This window comes from Canis lupus, chromosome 37, assembly GCF_011100685.1.
Source record: "Canis lupus familiaris isolate Mischka breed German Shepherd chromosome 37, alternate assembly UU_Cfam_GSD_1.0, whole genome shotgun sequence".
In the NCBI taxonomy this organism is placed as follows: domain Eukaryota; kingdom Metazoa; phylum Chordata; class Mammalia; order Carnivora; family Canidae; genus Canis; species Canis lupus.
The window spans coordinates 577,037-591,942 of record NC_049258.1 but is presented as its reverse complement, the minus strand read 5'-3'; the positions used below and the strand labels follow the sequence as shown (position 1 = coordinate 591,942).

Sequence of the window (14,906 nt, the reverse complement as noted above, 5' to 3'; positions counted from 1 at the left end):
GGCGTCCCCCATGAGGGAGATCTTTCTTAGAGAAAGTCAGTTATGCTCCAGAAATGATGTCAAGGAATACCAACTTTATAACTGCAATTCTTGAATATTATCCAGTCCTCTGACACAATCTTTTCACAGAGTAATCACTCATTCATCTTGTGATTAAGTGATAAGAACATAAAATATTATATATTTAAGGCTATGTTTTTCTCACGAGACACATTAGAATATTTAAGTGGCCATCATTAGGTACTTTTAGTGCTCATCTGCACCTCCGCTGGATGATAACAGAAATTTATCTGATGGAATACCAGTATAGTATACTAAATATTACAAAGAAAGAAGGTTAAAGAACAAAAATGAAGATCAGAAACGGTATCTGCCTCCCTTCTTCCCGATCTCAACTAAAAAGACCAAGGGAAAGTGTAAAACTAAGGAAAAGGTGGGTTAGAGTTTAAAGCTAAGGAAAGTATGCCAAATGCTACAAACATTGAAAATATTTAAATAGAGTTCTAAACTAAACAAGGACACCTCAAGGAAGCTTGCTATGCACTTCCATAAGAACACAGCATTGCCTTTTGAGAATAAAAAAAGGCAGACTCTAAACTCCATGATCTTGTCTCCTAACTTAGGGAGAGAGAAAAGGGAAAACCATGAGACTTGTAGGGAACATGCTACTGGGCAACCTTTGTTTGTCTTTCTCTTCATCTCCCACCTCTTCCTCCTTAACCTGCTCCTTGTATATCTGCTGCTGTTTCTTTGCTGATTCCTTCCTTTGCAACAGGGCCTGTTGGGCACAAATGCCCTGCAGACCATGGTAAAGTGATTATAATCATATGATGGAATCATGTGATATAAATGGAAATTAGGTGGTATCTAGGGCAGAGGTGTGAAAAACAGGTGTTTGTTGCTCTCAAAATAAAAAGATAAATAAGCATAAAATAAACAAATAATATGATTTAAAAGAAAAATATTTCCAAAATAAGAAGGATATTGATACTTAAGAGGAAAGTAGGTGTACTTCTGAAATAGATCTGCTGGAGAATAGTATTAAGTGATAAGGTAAGAGATAAAAAGGAGTTCACCATAAAAGACATTATGAGTGCATTGCAAAAAAATTGGCTTTTATTCTGTACAGATTAAAACCAGGAGAGGAAAAAAAAAACAGTAGAGGATTTTGAGTAGAATACTGATATTTTCTGACTTACATTTCCAAATATTCACACTGAGAATAGATTTTTCAAGAATGGATTTTTCAAGAGGTTGGTTATGTCATTGCAATAATCCATGCTCCCCTCCTACCCTCAATTGATGACATCTTGGACCAAGTTAAATCAGTGACAACTGTGAGAAATGATCAGGTTCTTGAAATTGCAAAGTCAGAGTTAATATTTGGTAACAGAATATATGGGATAATGAAAAAATGTCAATTAAAATGTATTAGAATTCCTAATAATAATCTGGAGGACAATAAGCAGCTATATAACTTGCCCCAGTATTTCTATTTTTAAGATTTAAATTATGAAAATATACAAATCCCAAAACATGCAGTTTATAACAGAAAACACCTGGAAATCATCTAAATGTCAAAAAAAAGAAACTGTTTACATAAATTATGGTAGAATGATCTAAGTAAATAACATGCAAATAGTAAAAATTAGCTCTAAAAGTACTGATATGAAGGATATTCATGGAGTTTAAATTAGAAATGTGGATGAAAAAAGGATACCCAAAAATGAACTTTTAAGAATGATAAACTAAAAGAGGTCAGTAAGGATCCCGATGCAAAAGCAACCTGTAGAAATCAATACCATTCCTATCAAAAAATGTAATGAGAAAAATCGTTTTCTGCTTTTAATTACAATACAAATTATAATTTATCTACGAATAAAACTAACAGAAAACATTAAATACCTTTTAGGAGGGGACGCCTGGGTGGCTCAGCGGTTGAGCATCTGCCTTTGACTCAGGGAGTGATCCCAGATTCCCCAGACTGAGTCCCATGGTGGGTTCCTTGCATGGAGCCTGCTTTTCCTTCCTCTGCCTGTGTCTCTACCTCTCTCCCTGTGTCTCTCATGAATAAATAAATGAACTCCTTTAAATAAAAAATAATTGTGTACTTTGAGAAACTAATGAGAATGAAATAAAAATTCAACAGGATAAGAAAAATAGAGATGAAGAAAAGGAAGATCTTGAGAAAAGAAGAGGGCAGAGTTTCTGGCTATAGCATAGTGATGTGCTCAAAAATAACCATTCCAGAACTCTGAAAATCAAATGAAGACATAAACAGTCTAAGAAGCACTTTAATGCTTGCCTTAGTGCTGAAAGTCTGGTAACAACAGTAGGAACATGTGGTGTTCTGGTCTGAAGCTGCGCCTACCACATCTGACTTGGTTTATGTGGAGGCCCTGGCATGTGGGCAAGCTGTGAGAATTGGGAGCTTCTTTGCTACTTTCAAAGGGGCTCACTTGATTGGGAATGGTGAATAATACCCATGCCAAGTGACACAGCTGATGGAACTGACTTCTCAAACTTTGGCCAATGGGGGAGGGCCAATAGCTTGACTCTACTTCCCCAAAGTCGCAGTCCTGGTTGGGGCAAGCATATTACTGACAAGAATTTACTCATATGGTAGATGGGAGGCTCAAAAGGGCCTCACTGATGGTAAAACCTGAGCCAGATATGGAAATATCCTGAATGTGTTCCTCTGCCTATATAGAGATCTATCTGTAGATCACAGAGCTTTATTGGCCCAAGGTATTTGAACACAGTCTTTGTCAATCAATGGCAGACTACTGAACTATGCAGATGAAGGGTAGCTCCTAGAAAGCCAAATTTGAAAATAAAAACAAAACATTAAAAAAATAAACAGAGACATCAATGGTAACACTCCACAAGGGAGATTTCACAGAATAAGCCCAGGCATGTAACTAAACAAATGAACAAACAGAAATCCAGCACAACAACTTTGTGGAATTGCGAGGTGGAAAAGGGGAAGATTACGCATTCGAAATGTTACAGTATATTATTTAAAATGTCCAGTTCCCAACAAAAATTTATGGGATATGTGAAGAAACAGGAAAGTGAGATCCATACTTAGAAAAAAGGCAGTCAACAGAAACTGTGTCTGAGTGTCTTCTAATGCTCCTAGATGTTATTTAGCAAAGATTTTAAAGCAGCTACTACAAATATGTTCAAAGAATAAAGGGAGCCATGTATAAAGTGTTAAAGTATGACAGCAAAGAATCAATAGATTGAGATTTTCAATAGGGATGTAGAAATTATTAAAAAATGAAAGAAATAAATAGAAAATCTGGATTTCAAGATTATAATAAGTAAAGTTCAGTATAGGGGTTCACCAGCATATTTGAGATGACAGAAGAAAGAATCACTGAGGTGATGATAGACCCATCATAAATGATATAACCTGGAGAACAAAAAGAATAAGGACTGAAGAAAAAATAATAGAGCCTCAGAGATGTGTGGAACAACACCAGCTGTACCAACACACACATGTAATAAGAGCCCTTCCCCCCAAAAGTAAGAGAGCACAAGGGCAGGAAAATATTAGAAGAAATAATGGCTAAAAAATTCCTGAATTTTAAGGGAAAAAAATCTATAGATCCAAAAAGCCCAACAAACTCCAAGTATGATAAATACAAAAAATTCCATAAGTAGATGTATTATGGTTAAAATGTTGAAAAATTAAGAGAAATCTTGAAATCAACAAGAAAAAAACAACTCATCACATATAAAGTAGTCAATTAATCATTGAGTTTTCATTAAAAGAAAATGGAATTGAGAAGGCAGTAGGATAACATATTCCAGGTGCTGAAAGAAAAAATAGACAGCCAATAACTCTATATCTGACAGAACTATCCCTCATAAATGATGGTAAATCTCATTTACCTTAGAAAAAGAGTACCTTTGTCATAATAGTTCCAAGAAAAATAGAATTGAAAGTCCTCAGTTTGAATTGTCCTGGCTGGGGTCACAGATACATGCCTGGACCTCCAGACTCACAAAATGGATATAGAGAGGGGTATCTAAAGAATAATAGGGCACTATTACCATAAAAGGAAATAAATTCTGGGCACGCAAAAATAATAACAAACTTTTGGTCAGGTCATTCGCTGTACGAGGGAGGGCCTGACATGGTAAGTTTAGAGGATGGCTGGCTTGGTTGTCCATTGTCCCCCTCCTTCCCCTTTTGGTATTAGTAAAATTTTTATTTATGAAAATTATTTACTTTGTAGGGTTAGTAGAACTGCCAATCACAAGATTCTTACTACAAAGGTAGTCATGTGACCCAAGTTAGCCGATCTTTCCCGGGAAGTATAATCATTAGGTTTGAGGTACAAAGACCAAAGGTGGTTGTAACTGAGCTATCCAATGGTATGACCATTGATATCCTGAGGATGTTAGAAGAGATGGCCCAAGATATCTGACTTTCTAGTATTTCTAAAGGTGAATTCCTGCACTTCTAGAAGTCTAGCTATTTACCTCTTGCTTTGCTTCTGTGAGCAAATAAATATATAAACATAAATGTCCTTTTATTGACAATTTAAGGACAATTCCTATTGCAGGCAACCTCAAACCCTTACTAGTGGTCTGGTTTCATAGGCTTTCGTAGGAGTCCACATTACCTCAGATGTCCAAGAACGAAGTTAGACATTTGTCAAAATCTATGCCTGACCCTAAAATAGTAATAAACCAAGACTGTTTCAGTCATTGAAAGAGGACTGTGAGAGGCTACAGTCCCCAAATAGATAGTACACAGTGTACTGTGTACACAAATCTGTACTTGTCTGCCCTACATAACCTACAGGTGTATTCCCTACTCCCTACTGTGTCAAAAAATTAAATTAACTAGTCTGATGCAGGGAAAAAAACAAACCAAATCAAATCAGATCAAATCAGATCATTCCAAGATAACTACTGAGAGAAATCATTGCTAGTATACTTGCCTTACAAAACAATACTAAAGTCAGTCTTCCAGGCTCAAAGAAAGTGACTAAGTCCACGGAATGAAAAGCACTACAAATGGTAAATTTGTGTGCTAATGTAAAAGGCCATAAAAATATATCTTTTCACACAAAGTTATGTTCTCTAACCATGAAGGAATTCAATTTAAAATTAACAAAGAAAAAAATTCTGAAATCCTGAAATATTTGAAAGTTAAACACATTTCAAAATAACCCAGAAGTCAAAGTAGAAACTACTAGGTAAATTAGAAAATATTATGAACAGGATGAAAAAAACCCCACAATATGCCAAAATTATTGGAAGAAACTAAAGTAGTGCTTTATAAGTATAATGACAAAAAAAAAATAAAGAGAAGACACAAATTATCAGAATTAGAAATAAAAGAGGGCATATCAATTCTGAAGCTGCAGAAGTTAAAGAAATTAAATAAAAGAATGCTTTATGCTAATGAATGACAAAAATCACATGATCATTTCAACAGACACATCCAAAACATTTGACAAAAAACAATGTCCGTTCATGATTTTTTTAAAAAGATTCTCAAAAAATCAGAAATAAAACATCCTAGATCTTAAAATGGTATTTATAAAAATCATCGCTAACATTGTATATAATGATGAAAAACACATACTTTAACCCTAAAATAATAAACAAGACAAAAATGTCTGCTTTCAAAACCATTTTTATCAACATTACACTGGAAATTCTGAAAGCTAGTGTAATAAGGAACAAAGAATAAGTTAAAGGCATCAGGATTATAAAAGTAAATTGTCGGGACACCTGGGTGGCTCAGCAGTTGAGTGTCTGTCTTTGGCTCAGGCTGTGACGCCGGGGTCCCAGGATGGAGTTCCGCGTTGGGCTCCTTGCATGGAGCCTGCTTCTCCCTCTGCCTGTGTCTCTGACTTTCTCTCTGTGTTTTTTATGAATGAATAAATCAAATCCTTTTTTTAAAAAAGTAAAATTGTTTTCTTTTTCAAAATTCCTTTGGCTATTCTACGTCCTTTGCATTTCTTTTTTTTTTTAAAGACTCTATTCATGAGAGACACACAGAGAGAGGGACCCTGGGACCTTGGGGTCACGCCCTGAGCCGAAGGCAGACGCTCAATGGCTGAGCCACCCAGGTGTCCCTGTCCTTTGCATTTCTATATAAATTTTAGGATCAGCTTGTCCACTTCTACAAAAAAAACATTTGCTACTAGCATTTTGATAGAGATTGCATGGAATATATAGATCAATTTAGACAGAAGGCCATCCTGATAATTGAGTCTTCCAAAATATAAAGATTAAAAATCTCTCTACTGATAGATATCTTTAATTTCTTCTCTTAGCAATGTTGTTTTTAGTATACAGGTCTTATACTTCTTTTATTAAACTTATTTGAGCCATCTTGCTCAATTTGTTTAAGAGTTATAGTAAATTTTTTGAGGATTCCTTGAAACATTCTATATTCAGAATCAAGGATATGCTTTTCTTGAGAGTGCTGACCCTCTCTTAAAATAATCCCCACTTATATCATGACTATATTAGAGGAATACAAGTTCAGAATTGTGATATCTTCCTGCAGAATTGAAATTTGTATATAGTGGCTCTTTCTATCCCTAATGCTGTTTTGTGTGCCAGTTTGTCTAAAGGATGTATAATTACCTCAGTGCTATTTTGATTATTTGCCTAGTATATATTTTTTTCTATTCTTTACTTTTAATCTGTCTATATTCTCACAAGTTTTAATCAGTGAGTTTGGTTTATTACATTTATTGAGGCTACTTATATTTCTAGGCTTGTTTCTATAATCATACTTTATGCTATTTGTCCTGCTTTTCTTTTTTGCTTCTCCTTTTTCCTGGTCTTTATTTGCGGGGGGGTGAAAATTGAGATTTTTATACTAGAAGTTATGCACTCTATTACTATTCTCTTAGTGGTAACCTCTGAAATTTTATCATGCCTGCTTCACAGTGCTAAGACACTGTCTTAGCTCTCTGAATTAACTAGGGAAAAGGCTAATCTACTCAAAAATACAATGACTTAACAAAAAGTTAACGTCTCTTTCATGTAACAGTCCTGAAGTGAACAGTCCAGGCCAATATGGTGACTCTGCTCTATGAGGTATCTCAGAGCCCTAGCCTGCCTTCAAGTCCCTGCACTGCCACCTGCTAGGATGTTGTCCTCCTCTGCAGGTCACAGCTGGATTGCCACCACATCTACATTCCATGGGAAGAAGAAAGAGAGAAAATCCAGTACAGGCTATTTTCTTTTAAAGCAATGAGGCCAGGAGTTGCACACAGCACTTCTGTCCAATAGCGAGCTGTTAGTCATACAGCTGCAGGTCAGAATGGGGCACAAAGACTCCTGTTGGTAAGACCACACACCTACCAAGAAGGAGAGAAGAGATCTTTTGGGGACAACTAGGAGTCTGGCCATCTAAATACTTAGGTGTAATTTCTTCCCACACACAGAGAAAACTGACTCTATTTATAGAATATTATCCAAGATCCCATCTAATCCAAAATCCAAGCTACCTAGGTGCTGTAAAATTCTCTCCATTCAGTTCATACAGGGCTCCTCATAGTCCTGTGAAGCATCTGTTGACAGACATTATGTGAACCTGAGCCCTAATATGCAATGATGGAAAACCTTCTGGATAAAGGAAGAATGGGGAATACAAAGTGTTCCCTGGTCCAGTAAACGGGAGGAAATCATGCTGGGCAGGAATTATAAAGCCCCTCTTGGCCTAGTGGTCACAAAGCTTCCTTGGTTACATGCTGGTTCTGGTCTCTAAGAACAATTCCTTCACCATCTATGAACTCTGCCTCTGCCTTCTAGAGGTTCTCCATCGCTCCTAATCTGTGGCCATACCTGGCTTTGGAGAGAATGCAGGTAAAGTAAAGTGGAAACGGGGAGTGCACTATTGTTAATAGTCCACTTCATACCCAGGGTAGGTGTAGGATCCTCAGTGCTGCTTCTAAGATTGCACAGCCACTGACCTTCACAAGATATTACGTTTAGACTTGGTGGTGGAATAATTCTCAAAACAACTTTGGTTCTTAGGCTTTGGTTCTCTTGATTTCCTATTTGTTTATATGCCAGTAACCACATCAAAGTTTTTATTTTTTTTGGACAAAGTTTCTAAGCCAGCCTTTTTCTGGCTCCTTAGCCCTTCTCTTCCTCTTTCTCATTTTAATCATAGCTCTTTTGAAGCTATCTCAACAATAGGTTTAGGTTAGAAGCCAACACACTTTATCAGATCTTTGTCAAAGGGTTGCTTTTCTTTCTTGCAGGAAACTTTAGGGAAATGTTTCAGTTGTAGTTTTATCTCATGCTATTTCTTATAATTCATTACTAAAAGCAATAAGGAATATGTGTTGGCTGCTCTTGTTGCTTTTAGCAAGGTATTATAAGAAAAAGATGAGCTAAGGCAAAAATATGCCAATTTGGAAGCAGAGAAGGAAGGAGATAGAGAATCCAGAAATTTGAGCCTCACAAGCTGGAAAAAGCCAACTGCTTCTGTACCCCCAAACAACACAAGATCCACTGCCTCACTGCTAAGCCCTAAATTTTGCTAAGCCAAGTGTCCCATATTTTAGGTTTCTGTGATTGTTGCATTTGTTTCAGGAACCGATTTACTTAGCTTAAGGTTAAATTACTCTAAGAGAGAGCTCTAAGGGCGCCTGGGGGGCCCAGTCTGTTAAACATCTGCCTTTGGCTCAGGTTATGCTTCCAGGGTCCTGCGATTGAACCCCACATTGGGCTCCCTGCTTAGTAGTGAGCCTGGTTCTCCCTCTCTCTCTGCCTGCTGCTCCCCCTGCTTGTGTTTTCTCTGTCAAATAAATAAAATATTTTAAAAAGAAAGCAGAAAGAAAGAGCTCTAAAAATACAGAGTTTAATGTAAATTTCTTCCTTAAGTAATGGTCCTAAGATATAGTCAGGTTAGCAGTATGGCTCTGCTGTTAGTCACTCAAGGATCAACGTGATTCCATTTTATTGTTACACTATTCCCTACAGTCTACATTTCTAGAGTCAAAGCTAGGTCTCTATATTGTTCATGTTCCAAATATCAAAAAAAGGAAAGAAAAATAAAAGGGAAAGAGAAGTCTAGGACAAGCGATTTTCTTTTAAGCAAATAAGGCGAAAGGTACACACATGACTTCAACTCATATTACTTTTTTTTAAGATTCTATTATTTACTTGAGAGAGAGAGAGAGAGAGCACAAGCATGGGGAGTGGTAGAGGGAGAGGAAGAAGCAGGCTTCCCATTGAGCAAGGAGCCTGATGTAGGGCTCTATCCCAGGACCTCAGGACCATAAACTGAGCCAAAGGCAGATGCTTAACCAACTGAGCCACTCAGGTGCCCCTCCAACTCATATTAGATTGGTCAGAATTTGACATATGGCCACATATGCAAGTTGCATAGGATGCAAGGAACTAATTGAATGGGTATATGCCCAGGAAGAAAGGGAGATCAGATTCTAAATCTGATCCTAAATCCAATCTCCTTTTTGGAGGGATACCACACCTACAAATTCCTGCCCCCAAATAAAAATACCTTAGAATACTTTAACTAAAGTTAACTCCTTTCAACTTCTATGATTTTGCTCAGAATTTTTTTTTTGGAGACCCCCCTCAAAATAGATACTGTTATTTTTATATGGATGTTTGTTTAGACTTACATGTTTACCAATCTATACACACCCATTTTTGTCATTGTATTAATTTTTTTACTGCATAATAAATTACCATAAATTTAGCAGCTTAAAACAACACCTGCTTGCTAACTTACAGTTCTCTATGTCAGAAGCCGGGCAAGGCAAGGTGGGATTCTCTGCAAAGAGTATCACAAGGCTGGCATCAAACTGTCACTAGATAAGTTCTTATCAGGAGGCCTTGGGGAAAAATCCTCTTCCAAGCTCATTCTTTTTTGTTGGCAGAATTTGGTTCCTTGGGGTTGTATGACTGAGGTCCCCCTTTTCTTGCTGATCATCATTTATTGGTCCGTCTCAGCTCCATTCCACATGGCTTCCTTAGGCAGGTCACTGCACGGAAGTACACTTTCAAGGCCATCCAAGGAGTGTCACTTTAGCTTTCTCTTCTACAACCAGATAAAGATAAATATATTTTAGCATATGTATATGCTAGCTTCTCAATTTCCCTTTGAATTAGTCATATCGCTGAGTCAAATAAAATCTTTGATATTTGTTCATTCTTATTTATATGAGTTGTGTTTTTTCTTAACATGTTTGAAAGTTACTTTTTTAAAAGATTTATTTATTTGAGAGAGAGCAAGAGTGAGCGTGAAAGCCCAAGTAGGGGGAGGGGCAGAGAGAGAAGGAGAGAAATCTTCAAGCAGACTCCCTGCTGAGGATGGAGCCCAACGTGGGGCTTGATCCCAGAACCCTGAGCTCATGACCTGAGCTGAATCAAAAGTTGGCCACTTTACCAACTGGGCCACCCAGGCACCCCAACATGTTTAAAAGTTTACTTTAATAGTGGTAGCCAATAAAGAAGATAGGTAGCCAGAGACTGCCCTATTGTAAAAACTGCTAGTCATTCAGGACCCATAGAAAAATGGGTCTGTAAACCAGATTTTTAGTGCCTCACTATTAAATATGAATGAATTTTAGACCGATGTATGAAAAAATAGCAAAAAGAAGAAATCAGGTTAAGAGGAAACTAAGAGAATGCTAGGAGCAGAAGAAAACTCTAAAGAAATAACACTTAAATCTTCAAAAAAACTCAGTTCTGAGCAAGATGGAGTAAACATATTCAACCCTATTTCTCTTGCTGATTATCATGAAAACCCCATGGACAAAATATATAAGGCAATTACCAGAAGACTCTGAAGGGTGAAGAAAAGAAGACAGACTATCTAGGGACCATGAAAATTGAAAAATTACCTGTGTGAGTATGCTGTTTTGGTTTGTTTGTCTCCTATATATACAATGGGCACAGAAAAAAAACAAAACAAACAAAAATCCCAAAAAAGCCCCAAGGAAAATCTTACCCAAAGGACTAGGAAGAGGGTGGCTCTGCAGAATGGAATTCTTTTTAAAATATCCTCCCAAGTGAAGGTAACATCACGAGAAACATCTTTGTCTCCATGCCAGACACTGGTGATGGAGCCCTATGGATAATTCCCACCTTTACTAAGTAGAAGAGCAAAGAGCAGCATCTTGCCCCCTCCCAAATTAGAGAGTGAGAGAAAGATTAGAAAGAGAAGAGAAAAGACACTCAACATCACTAATCATCAGAGAAACAGAAATAAATAAAAATCACAATTAGATCACACCTATTAAAGTTATCTTAATAACCTTATTATTTAACCCATTATTTAAAAAATAACAATTATTGGTGAGAATGTTGAGAAATCAAAATCCTTTTCTCCTGTTGGTGGGAATGTAAAATGGTGCAAGCTGCTCCGTAGAACAATATGTTGATTCCTCAAAACCAAAACAAAACTACCATATGATCCAGCAGTCCCACTTCAGGGTTATTTATCCAAAGGAATTTAAATCAGAATATCAAAGAGATATCTGTACTCCCATGTTCATTGCAGCACTGTTCATAATAGCCAAGAGGTGGAAAACCCCAAATACCTATCATAAATAAATAAGGAAAAGGTGGCATATACACACAAAGGAGTATTAAGCCATAAAAAGAACAAAATTCGGGCACCCCAGTGGCGCAGCGGTTTACTGCCACCTGCAGCCCAGGGTGTGATCCTGGAGACCTGGGATCGAGTCCCACATCAGGCTTCCCTGCATGGAGCCTGCTTCTTCCTCTGCCTGTGTCTCTGCCTCTCTCTCTCTGAATAAATAAATAAATCTTTTTTAAAAAATAAAAGAACAAAATTCTGTAATATGCTATAGCATGGATGACACTTGAGGACATCATACTAAGTAAAGTAAGTCAGTCACAGAATGACAAATATTGTATGGTTTTATTTACATAAGGTTTCTAAAGCAGTCAAGTTAATCAAAGCACAAAATAGGATGATAGTTGCCAGGGGCGGGGGGGAAGGAGTAAATGGAGAGCTCCTGTTCAGAGGATATAAAATGTCAATTATGCAAGATGAAAAAGCTCTAGAGATCTGCTCTACAACATTGCTGTAAAAGTAAGTAATACTATATATACACTTAAAGTTTATTAGGAGGGTAAATCTCATGTGATTTTCAACACAATTTTTTAAAAAAGTGGTACAGCATTTTAAAAGTGCTAAAGGAAAAAAAAACAAACTACAACCTGTAACCCAGAATTGTATAGCAAGTGAAAGGTGCAAAAGCAATTTAATGGGAAAAGTATAATACTGGAACAATATGACAAATTACCTATGAAACAATTTCTATAGGAAGAAGAGAGGGAGAAACTGAGAGAAAGCAGAGACAGAGGAAGGGAGGGAAAGAGAGAGGGAGGGACAGAGAGACTGAGATTGAGAAACTCAACCTAAACCTCCTCTTTAAAACCACTTTATTGGGGCACCTGGGTGGCTCGGTGGTTGAGCATCTGCCTTTGGCTCAGTACGTGATCCTGGGGTCCTGGGATTGAGTTCCACGTCGGGCTCTCTGCAGGGAGCCTGCTTCTCCCTCTGCCTATGTCTCTGCCTCTCTGTGTCTCTCATGAATAAATAAATAAACCTTTAAAAAAAACAAAACCACTTTACTGAGCTTCACACCTTATACAAAAAGTAACTCAGTATGGATCATGGATCTAAATGTAAAATGTGTAACAGTAAACTTTTAAAAGAAAATCTTCATGACTTAAGCAAAGAGTTCTTAGACATGATATCAAAAACATAATTCACACAAAAAAATCAGATTCATCAAAATTAAAAACTTTGCTGTAATACACTCTTCAGAGAATGATAATACAAGCTAGAGACAGGAGGAAAATATCTGCAAAACACATATAGGCCACAGGAGAGAAAAAGATAAGACAATGAAAGAATCCACTCAGGTCATCAATCATCTAAAAAAAATTTCAGAAAAAGAGAAGAAATTAAATTGGGAAGAAAGTATCAAAGAAATAATACAAGAAAATCTCCCAAAACTAAAGAATATAAATCCCAAGCCTGAAATTACTCAATAAATACCCAGTAAAATGAAAGAAAAATTCCAGAACAAGGAACAGTATCATAAAATCTTATAAAACTGGAAATACAGAGAAAGTCTTGAGAAATTCCTTAGAGAAACAACCATTAATATGCAAAAGATCAAGAATACAAATGGCATTGGACTTCTCACCAAAAACCTTAGTCTCCCATTATTACTAGGATAAATTAAGAACAAAAACCATTACATGGCCTAAAGGGCTTGGTCCTAGACCTGCTCAGATCTCGAGGCTCATTTCCAGTTTTATTTCTCTTTCATTGTTACTCTGGCTTATTTTCTCTTCTTTCCCCCTGCAAAGCATTTATACTTGTTGTTTCCTTCCTATAGAAACTCTTCTCACCTCAACTAGTTTATTTCACTTTCTTCACATCTCAGTTCGATCTTCCTTTCTGCACATTTATGTTTTTAGGGAAGTCATTGATTCAAATTCTCCTCTTCTATGCTTGCAGAGTTCTATATGTCACCCCACATGGTACTTAGCTAGCCATGATTTTATTACTTATTCATTAATCTTCAGATGTCATCTTATTTGAAATATCAGCAATAGTTGATATTTTATCAGTCCATCCTCTTAGAAGCATTGCCTTTGCTAGGCTCCCACAATCCAACACACTCCTTTTACCCCTTAAATTCTTGGATATTACGTCATTTCTTTTGAGATTCTTCCAAGGTCCATTGCTTTGAAATGTCAGAAAGCGGTATGCCTGGGTGGCTCAGCGGTTGAGTGTCTGCCTTTGGCTCAGGGCGTGATCCTGGAGTCCCGGATGGAGTCCCACATTGGGCTCCTTGCATGGAGCCTGCTCTCCTTCTGCCTGTGTCTCTGCCTCTCTCTGTGTCTCTCATGAATAAATAAATAAAGTCTTAAAAAAAAAGAAATATCAGAAAGCTCCAAGGTTCACTCTAAGGCCTCTTTTATTTTCTCCCAGCACTCATTCCAGTGACTTCACCCTGTCTCAATGGATTAAATACCATTGATAAAACAAATGAATACCAAAATTAAATTTATAGCTTGGGTTTCTCTTCTGAGTCCAGACTTGAGTGTCCAAATGCTTATCTACTTGAATGCCTAATAAGCATATCAAATCTTTTCAGACAAACATCATTTTCAATGTAGCATTCAAAATTTGAAGTTATATATCAATCTGAGATGAGTTTAATCTATAAAAGCCCTCTGGAGGTCTCCAGCTGAGAATAGATATTTGTGTGAAAGTTGATGGTTATTAAACTGAGTTAATCCAGAGGAAAACATTCAATTATATCTGAACACTGTAAGCTGAGAAAGGGGGGAAAATCACTTTGTATCCCTACATTAGAGCAAGGACAGTGATCTATCTTATTTACCATGTTATATTTAGTATCTAGCAGAAAGATTGACATATAGAAGACACTAAATAAAGATTTTCTAATTAAACAAATAAATATGACTTAGCCACTTAGTATATTGTTGAAGACTATATACTAAAGTGGAATGTAAGGAATTCATGAAGGAAGAAAGCCAAATGGCCAATAAATATATAAAAAGATGATCAACCTAAAAAAAAAAGGTCAACCTCAGGGCACCTGGGTGGCTCAGTCAGTTAAAGATCTGATTGCTGATTTTTGCTCAGGTCATGATCTCAGGGTCATGAGAATGAGCCCCACATCAGGCTCTGCACCAAGTGGGGAGTCTGTTTGAGATTCTCTCTCTCTCTCTCTCTGCCCTTTTCCCCTCCCCTTGCTCTAAAATAGATAAATCTTAATAAAAAAGATAATCAATCTCATGAGTTATCAAGAAAATGCAAATTAGAGCCACAGAGAGACAGATTTTCATTCTTGCTATAACTACAAAAT

The 14,906-nt window shown here is 36.9% G+C and overlaps 1 protein-coding gene across 32 annotated transcripts in view; it reads right to left on the bottom strand.

Annotated features, from left to right (window-relative positions):
* The window catches only part of C37H2orf88 (chromosome 37 C2orf88 homolog), a 228,880-nt gene that overhangs the window by 149,156 nt on the left and 64,818 nt on the right, over positions 1 to 14,906 (bottom strand). For 26 of the 32 annotated variants that reach the window (XR_005385035.1, XR_005385032.1, XR_005385039.1 and 23 more), the window contains one exon: positions 9,752 to 10,060. The gene's annotated coding sequence lies outside the window, so the exon portion shown is untranslated. Of the gene's footprint in view, positions 1 to 9,751; positions 10,061 to 10,972; positions 11,087 to 12,447; positions 12,510 to 13,416; positions 14,025 to 14,906 lie in introns of those variants that run through there. The other 6 variants (XR_005385034.1, XR_005385038.1, XR_005385051.1 and 3 more) reach the window with 3 other exon arrangements.